Source organism: Pteropus medius, unplaced genomic scaffold (genome assembly GCF_902729225.1).
Source record: "Pteropus medius unplaced genomic scaffold, Ma_sr-lr_union100, whole genome shotgun sequence".
Classification (NCBI taxonomy): domain Eukaryota; kingdom Metazoa; phylum Chordata; class Mammalia; order Chiroptera; family Pteropodidae; genus Pteropus; species Pteropus medius.
In genome coordinates, this window is record NW_024350923.1 from 2,864,238 (window position 1) to 2,870,237 (window position 6,000).

Genomic DNA, 6,000 nt, shown 5'->3' on the forward strand with positions numbered 1-6,000 from the left:
TGACTTGTACAGTTCGGGACATGCTGGCTTTGTCTCCTGACCGCTCTGAGGAGGTCCTCTCTGCCACAACCATGACACACGAGCTGTCAAGGAAAAGGCTGCCCTTGTTACGACATGCTCTAGATGTGCTGACCATACGCTCTCCCCATCAACCCTGTGGTCCAGCGGCCGCTTTTCAGTAACACCTGAGCACAGAGAGGCTGAGTAAGTGACCCAGCGCACACAGCACTGGAGCTCTGCTCCCGACCTCTCACCTCCTAGCTGCCGGGGGCTGGACAGCAGGGCAGGGTGAGGCAGGGCCTGGAGCGGCTGAGCATCTCGGGGCTGGAGGGGGGTCTGAGTCCCCCACCGTGTCTTGCAGAGACTGCTCTTGGTGGCCATCTGTCCGGGCCTCTGTGTGCCTTGACACCGGTGAGCATGGGGACACTGAGGTACGGCTGGCCTGAGGCAAAGTTGGGGCTGGAAGGTTCTGGAAGCTTGCGCCAGCCACCACAGCATTACCAGGCACTCCAGCAATGTGCCCACACGCTGTTGATAAGCTACTGTAACCGGGAAGGAGCTGCGATAATTAATGCTATTAAGTGATAAGCGCTGAGTTGTGTGGAGTGGCCCTGGCGGCAGGCTGAGGAGGCCGGTGGCTGCAGCCCGGGCTGTCACTGTCGGGGTGCTGCCCACTTCCCAGGCCAAGCGCGGACCCCTGCTGGGCCGCAGGTTGCTTTGTTTTTAAACAAGTAGCAGGCTATTTTTAGAACAGTTTCCGATTTGCAAACGGCCGGCTGATGGTGTATAGGGTTCCACATGCCCGCCTCCCGGCTCCGCCACCGTGAACACCTCGCCTTACTTAGTGTGACGTGTTTGTTACCCTTGCTGAACCCTCGCCGATACGTCGTTGCTAGTTCAAGTCCAAGATCTACACTAGGGTCGACTCCTTGTGTCCAACGGTGGGTTTGCCAAATGTGAGAAAGCGAACCTGGAATCACACAGAATATTTCATCGCCCGAAAGCTCCCCACGTCACACTGTCCTTAAAGAGAGCAGAGAGCCGGAGCCCTGGATGACACGGGAGCCAGGTGGGTGCACGCCAACACGTGCTGGGAACGTCCCTGATCCACAGGGACCCAGGTCGGGGTGGGGGGGGCGTCGGGTTGTCCCCCGCTGTGCTTTTCACCTGTGCGTCTTCACGCTTCTCGTGGCTAGCTGCAGACGGTCACGGTGGCGTCCTGCTCTTGGGTCTAGCCTGACTCGCCTGCCGTTTACGGGGGGCGTTTAGACCACCCCCGTTCAGCGTGAGCACTGATGTGGGCGCGTCCAGATGTTCACCTTCCCTCTCTGTCGGCCTTTGGGTTAGCTGGGGGCCTTTACGATTCCGCTCTGTCCCCTCCGTCTGCCCCGTGGCTTTGCTTCTTTGCTTTTTCTGGGGGGAGGAGGTCATTCGGTTTTTTGTTTAGCGCTTGCTTTGAAGTTTACGTGTCACACTCTACTGTTCTGTCACAGGCATGTCACGCATGGGGTAAGATTCTTACTTCAACATCCCTCTGCCACCTCTAAGCTCTGGTTGTCATGCATTTACTTCTACATATTTTGTAAACCCCAGAATAATCTACTGTTATCTTTACTTTAAACGCCCAATTCTATTTTAAGGAGATTTTCAGAAATAAAAGGAAAAAGTTGTTTATTTCCCTGCGCGAAAGAGCCTGTCACCCCGGCACCTTGCTAAGCCTGGGTTGTACGGCTTCTTTAGGTTTATGACATTTGGGGGGGCAAAATCTATAGTGTTAACGGGTAATCCTTTGCTTATGGAGCATCGTGTGTTCTATATTTTATATAGAAATAATATTTAACGTTTACTGAGCCCTTCCTACGTGCCAGGCTCTCTGCTGTCGATGAAGTCATCCATTCGCTACAACAACTTAATGAGGTCGATTCATGATCACGTCTGTTGTTACAGATGGGGAAACTGTGGCACCAACACGCTGTCCCTGGCGTGTCCCCCCTGCTGCTGGTGCTTCCCCCCACGCAGCCCAGGCCGGCGGGGCACACAGGCCCACCCGCACGAGGCTCCCCAAGTCCTCACCCCCTCGCCCGACTCTGGGGCCGTTGGCCACTGTAAAATGAGAATGCGAGCCTCGCGTTAAAAAAACTGTTAAGTGGTATTCAGAATGTCTACAGAACCCTTACCAGTTGACAGCAAAAAGAACAAAAACTCACTTAAAACATGGGCAAAGTACGCGAACAGACACTTTTCCAAAGGGGACGGACACCCGCACATGAAAAGACGCTCCATGTCACCGGTCACCACGGAGACGCAGATCGAAACCACAGCGAGATGCCACTTCACACCCACTGGGGTGGCGATCACCAAAAACAGAGAGTCACAAGCGTTGGCAAGGATGCGGACAAACGGCCATGCTCGTGCACTGCTGGTGGGAATGGAAACGGGGTGGCCACGTGAGACACAGTCGGGCCGTCCCTCGAAACGGTAAACACAGAGTCACCATGTGACCCAGCGGTTCCGCTTCTGGGAATAAACCCAAAGCGATTGAAACAGGGACTCAAACGGAGATGCGCACGTGTCTGCTCACAGCCGCATCATTCACAATCACCCATAGGTAGGAACAGCCTGGAAGTCAATCGACAGATGGATGTTTAGACAAATGTGGTCCATCCAGGTAATAAAATACTCTTTGGCCATGAAAAGGAGGGAAGCTCTGACGCACACTGCTACGTGGACGGACCTCGACCACGGCACGCCCAGCGAAAGCCCGCAGGCACGGAAGGCCACGGAGTGTGCGACCGCATCATATGAAATGTGCGCCTGTGCGGGTGAGCTGAACTGTTGGGCAATCATCACGCCCCTGGGGGTGGGGACACCTCAAGTCCAGTGGCAAAAAGAGCAAGTTGTGAATTTTGGACGCGAAAGAGGCTGAGAGACCCTGCGTCTCAGAGGAGCTGGGGTGGAGGGCGGGACAGCCTCAGAGGACACAGATCCGGGGCGGCACAATCATGGCGCCAACAGCAGCTCCACATTTTACGGTCCCTGGGGCCTTGGGACAGTCACTCCATCTCTTTAAATCTCAGTTACTTCATCTGTGAAGTGGGGAGAGTACATGTGCTCCCCTTAATCCATCAGGTGTTGGGGCTGGCGGGGAGGGCTCGATTCTCTCCAAACACGAGCACAGGTGGCCGAATCAGGCAGGCGTGTCACCTGGAGAAGAGAAAGTAGCTGTTGGTTTTTCATTTCGTTTCTCGTGTAGAAACGCCCCAGCGAGCAATCCCGGGCGGTGGGCAGCACCTCAGGGCAGGACCAAGGAGGCGTGTGCTGGCCCCCCACCCCCATCACAGAGCAGGCAGCGCGGGGGCCCAGGCGGCAGGCGTCTGGGCAGCGCTCTCCCGTGCTGACCTGCTTCCCGGGGCCTGGACCGTCAGAACCCGAGAGGACATCTGTGTTTTGCACATGCCCCAGTTGGGGGGCGCTGGGGAGGAACACGCAAGCAAGGGGGCCCCCCTCCTGCCCCCAGCGCATCCCCAGTTCTCTCTGCTTCCTCTGCACTTGTCCCATTTAGGAACCAGGCCCTCCTGCCAAAGAAAGGCTTTTAAACGGTCACCGGCGATCGAGTTTTAGAGTGAGTCTCAGGGAAGGGGAGTGGCCCGTCCGAGGCTCTGAGTTGCTCACATGTGGCGAGAACCCACTGCGGGTCAGAGTCCATGCCGTCCGTCTCATCCTGGGCGCCCCAATGCCCAGGTACCCCGATCCAGCGAAGTTGACAAGTAGGCGTGTGGAAACCGGGTTCTGACACATCGTCCAGCTAACAAGCTGTCACTGAGACCAAGATGTCTACCAGCCCAGGAGCCACCGCCCTCTGCAGCCGCCCTGCCTCCTGCTGTGCCTGGCTGTCGCTTCCACCTCTCCCGTCCAGGCTCCGGTTCTGGCCAAGCCCTGCGACCACTGGACGTCCGGTTCAGCGTGATCCCGCCCATCCGCCTCATCTGGCTAGCACCCTGCCTTCAGGTGGGCCGGGCTGCTCCTCGCTTTCTGTCCTGCCCTCCGAGGGGCTCCTCACCCCCATTTCTGTCATTGTCCCACCTCCCCCACCAGACTGCAAGTTGACGTGTGAGAACCGAGCAGGGTTGGATGAAGCTAGTCGAGCGAAAGTCAGCACTACTTACGTGGAGAGAGATGTTTGGCCTCAGGAAGGGAGCAGCCTGGAACAGGGGACCGTCACCAGCCACACCACCCGGAGCTGTGTGTGCCCCTCATAACTGATAGTCACACGCCCCCGACATCGTGTGGATGTCGGTATGTCAGAGGTTAGTCGTCGCTAGTGGGTGATGAGTGTCTCTCCCCTGCCAGCCTGTGGGCAGCCATGGGCCAAGGCTCTGGGCCTCCCTGAGTCTCTGTTTCCCCATCTGTAAAATGGGGGTGATGCTTCTACTCCTGCCCAACAGGCATCGGGGTGAGGAGTTCGTACGTGGCGTCGGGAGCACTCGGTAAAGCGTGTCCCCAGTTTTGATACAGGAATTGGACCCGCTGGGAACAGGACAGCAAAGGGGGCTGGCCACCAGACTCCAGCCTCCCCTGCCCCCACCAGTCAGGACGGCAAAGAGCCCCAAGGGGTGGGGGCTGACGCGGAGGCTTCGGCGTCACCTCAGTGCTTGATGGCCCCTTTGAAGGTGCCGAGGCTGCCGGCCCCCGCCTTTGGCCTGTGTGGGCCCCGGCCTGGGAGCTGGCACCCTGTCACCGGGGCGTGACCAGGGGAGAAGGCCTCTCCTCTGAGGCTGGGGCTCCATGCAGGCGGCCGCGTGCTGGCTGGGCGGCCGGAGACAATGGGTGAGGGGCAGCTGGGCTGGCATAGCGGGCGGCCGGGGAAGCGGAACCTGCCTGCATCTCCGCCCCCGCCAGAAACCCGATCCGGGGGGGAGCAGGGCGCCCCTTGGCCTTCGGGCGGCGGTGTGTGTTCACGGTAATTTGAGGGCTTCCACCGGGGGGTTCCCGTTCATTTGATGTGGCAATTAGCGAGGGGACGTTTGTCGTCCGGAAAGACACGGCCGCCCACTTCAATCGCCCTGTTTGTGCCCTGCAGAAGCCAAACGGCCCCGGCACAGATAACAGCGGACTTTGAACGGCCCCGGGCCGGGCGCCCCTGTGACCGCCAGCCTGCACACTTCCCCCGCCTCTGTGCAGCCAAAGCGTTGCTTTTCCCATGAGAAATTCCGGCCTCGATGGCGTCGGTTGACAAGAGCAGGTGCCTCGCCCACCCAAGCCCGTCTTCTGTGGGTACCTGGCTCTTAAGGTGGGCGGGGGAAGGGCGAGTCACTTCTCCCTGATTCAAAGGGCGTGCCCCTCCCAAGTGGGGGTGGGCGGCGTCCCCTGGACGCCGACGAGGGCCTCGGTCCCTGCTCCTGTGCGGGTGGCAGCTCGACACTGGGCTCTGCTGTCCTGCGTCACCTCTTTCAGAGTGGACTCCACGGTGACGACGATGACATCGTCAACCTCAACCGTCTTGGAGCACGGTGGTGCCATGCCCTGGGCCAGCCGGGCACCCAAGCCTCGGCCCAGAGACACCTCTCAGCTGCACCTGCCGGCTCAGAGACCCGACTGGGGGACGTTCCAGGACTCTCCCGAGGTCACACCTGGGGCAGCTGGAGCAGCTGGGGCCTGGGGAAAGGAAGCCCGCCGGACACCTGTCCTGCTGCCCCGTCCGGCTCTCGTGGCTGACGGCGGGCCGGGACCCTGCCGAGCCTCGTCATCGGAAAACAGACATCATCCCCAAACCACGACCGTTGCCAGAGCACAAGGGTGTTTCGGGGGTCGAGCAGAGAAAGTCCTCGGCCGTGCTCATAGTAAAAGCTCAGTCGGTGTCCCCCTGGGCCTCGGTCCCCTCCCCGCAGCCCAGAGGGGGAGCAGAGCGCCTGCACGCCTGCTGGGGCTCAGCCCAGGTCGGCTTCTCCTCACGCTCTGCACACGCACACGCCGGCCTCTGACGTCCCACCCCAGGCTCCT